General features: G+C 40.2%; 1 pseudogene; it reads right to left on the bottom strand.

Moving 5' to 3' along the window:
• Positions 1-225: 225 nt before the first annotated feature.
• LOC111729165 lies at positions 226-344 on the bottom strand (annotated as a pseudogene).
• Positions 345-3,331: the final 2,987 nt, after the last annotated feature.

Below are 3,331 nucleotides of genomic sequence, written 5' to 3'. Positions count from 1 at the left end.
GTATTAAGTTATTTAATCCTTACCACAACCTTATGGATAGATACTATTAGTGTCTCCACTTTACAGAAGGGCTTAGATGACAAATTTAACTTCATGTGTGTCAAATTTGAGGGGCTTACTTTATATTTATTTACTTTCTTTAGGCAAAGCAACCCTTGCTTGACCTCACAGATTGCAAGAACCTTGTCAGTTTACAATCCATTATTTTTTTTTTAAAATTTTTTACACCTGCAGCACCTGGTCTTTCTAGGTGGCCTCCCATCCAAGTACTAACCAGGCCTAATCTTGCTTAGCTTCCGAGATCAGACGGGATCAGGCTTGTTCAGGGTGGCATGGCCGTAGACGAGGGACCTATTTTATAATCAGATACAATAAATTGTACAATAGGGATTTGGAAATCTCAGTCTTGAATTTAGAGAGTAATTTTTACATACTTGAGAGCATCCCTTAGACAGCAATCTTTGCACGCTATAAGTCTTATAACACTAAGACAAACTCTATGAAGCTGGGAACTCCACTACTAAAAGAATAGGGAGGAGAAGAGTTGTTCACCATATCCACATTCTCTTCCTCCTGAGCATTTAATTATGTGACATCCCCCAGCCTCTTTGGCAGCTAGGTGTCCCTGCTTTCTAGCCATACTTGTGTAAGCAGAAGTGATATGGCCATAGTCCATACAACCTTTCACATGTGCTTTTCCATGCTCTTTTTCTTTCCGGCTGATTGGGATGGAGACTTCCAAGGAGACTAACATATGTTGTTGACAAAGCCTCCATCAACCTGAGTCTCTGAATAACTGTGTAGGGTGGAGCATTCCTCCCATTGCCGCTAACACTGATGGCTTGAAATTTCCCTGGCTGTTATATGTGTCTATTGCCCTGGCAAGAAATACATGTCAATTGTACTTGAATCATTACATATTCATGAGTCTACTAGTTATAGCAATTATCTATCCTAACTGCAGCAGAGAAACCTGAAAAAAGACAGTAAGAAGCATTAAAGAGGGATGAGAACTTATCTCTGTAGTTGCATCTTATGTAGAATGAATATTTCCTTCAGAAGGAAATATATACTTAAGTTAGATTTGTGGGATAAGTCAATAAAGTGACTTCACTTGTTATAATATTCATAAGGTGAAGATCCAAATCTTGGAGTGACCTTTTTTAAAAAAAAAAACTATTCCCCCAAATCCCTCCTTAAACTTCTGATTTGGTCCCCTGTAGCTCTTGAATTAGAGCAAGTCTAGAGTGAAACTCCTATCCCATGCTGCAGGGATAAAGCTCATTGCTTATTAGAGGCATCTGACTTGCACATGCTCTGCTCTGTACAATATATCAGAGTTCCCTCTCTTTGCAGGCACAGCACAAAGTGAAGGTCAATCAGCGCATAATTGTAGGAACATTGCTGTGTTGAAAGCAGACTTCATTACCCTTTGTGAGTGCTACCTGATATTGACTGAGGCATCATAAGGAGAAAAGAGCCTAATGCATCCTGCATATTTTGCAATGCAGTGTACTGTGATTACTGCGGAGGATATATTAGAACTTTGGTTGAAAATGAAGTACCTTTCCAATAGCACTTTGCACAGAAATATTGTAATGGGATTTGCAGACACAAAGCATACTGTCCAAGTCATGAGGACACACATTTCAGATATTTTCTAGGACCAGCTGCTAAGTCATGATTCAGACACATGCCTTACTGTAAATTCCAGCTCCAGCCACCTGCAACTTTCAACTCTGTGAATACATATGTGTGTGCAGGAGCACTCTGCTGTGAGACCCACAGAATTTGGACAGGGAAATGAAATGCTCAAAGGGGCCACTAAATAAGCTGCACCCATTTGTAAAATTAGCACCCTTAGCATTAGTACATAAGTTTAGGTAGCAAAATGCTTGTCATTTGAATGAAACAAAGCCCCACATATCTGGAAAACCCATTTTGGAAACAAAATCTAATTCATGGTGAGGTCCAAAGGAGAAAAGAAGGAATCATCATCAAGGATATCTGAGAGACAGCCAGTCTCGTAAATTTCACATCAACTTAGTTTGGCCTCTAAACCAAATCTACCTTAATGCTATTTGTAGATATAGATTGCTGTCTTTTTCATTACCGTTATCAAATGATGTATTTGCGGCTCAGCTCTGAGCTCCTTGACCCATTAAGTGGATTAGATTGCCTGTTGCCTTTATCCTTTTGGCTTTGGCTTTATCCCCAAATATTCTACCCTTCTGTACTATGTATGTAATATACATGCATTATTATGTATGGCATGTATACATACATACGCTTGCAATCCTAATTAGTCCAATGACCCCAGCCCTTATGGTTTTTAAGAGGACTGAGTTCAAATCTCTTATCAGAGTCATCAATCTTTCCCTGTAGCAGCAGCAGCTGCTGAAATCCTCTGAGATATGACATGTCACAAGCCCGGCTCAGGGCTCCTTGTAGAGCTACACTCAGCAAATTGAAGATCGTGCTCCCTATTAAGTTACTGGCTGGTACATCATGGTAGCTTTATTTTCAGGAGCAGCTTATGCCCACACCCTGTCTCAGTCTTGTGCATGGTAATCACTACTCCAGCCCACAGGATCTGCAGCTGAAAAAAAAAAAATAGCTCAGGACAAGTCTTAACGGTGTTATTAACTTGAAAATATCTCTTGTATGTTTGGGGAAAAAAGGGAGATAAAAAGAGGGCAACAAAGACCAAGGATTCAGTCATGACTCTTGAAACCAAAGGATAGCTCTAGCAGAGTTCACTGTAGACACAATTAGCCTCCATGGTTGGCTAAATATTTATTGAAGATTCACTGTGGTATGCTATGCTGGGTATGGGGATGCAGTTGTGAACAAGACAGGTATCCTCAGCAGCAGCTAGTGAAGAGGACACATAGTTAAGAAATCTTCGTAGGATAGTAGTGAGTGCTACGATATGTGCACTTATTAAGTGAGCATTTATAACGTGTTCTAGGATAAAGAGGGTTCTGGACCAAATTCCAATGTCTGTGTATATGGCGGAGTTTTGCATATATCACCAAGCAATTCTTGGACACCAGTTGCCTATCCTACAATTTAACTCAGTGTTGACACTATCTACCTGGAGATAGCATCAGATCCCAAAGGTTAAGGGCTCAGTTCCACAGATTGCACCACCTCCCTTTAGATGCCTTTTGCAAGTCCAGGTTGTCACCTTCTGACTGATAGGCTATAGATTGGGGGTTCCAACACTGCCCTCTTTGGGTTCAATTAACTTGCTAGAGTAGTTAATGGAACTCAGGGAAACATTTTACTTATTAGATCATTGGTTTATTATAAAAGGCTATAGCTCAGG

The sequence above is a fragment of the Pteropus vampyrus genome, unplaced genomic scaffold, assembly GCF_000151845.1.
Source record: "Pteropus vampyrus isolate Shadow unplaced genomic scaffold, Pvam_2.0 Scaffold8, whole genome shotgun sequence".
Taxonomy (NCBI): Eukaryota; Metazoa; Chordata; class Mammalia; order Chiroptera; family Pteropodidae; genus Pteropus; species Pteropus vampyrus.
Note: the sequence above shows the minus strand (reverse complement) of the source record. Positions and strands in the feature narration are given on the sequence as shown.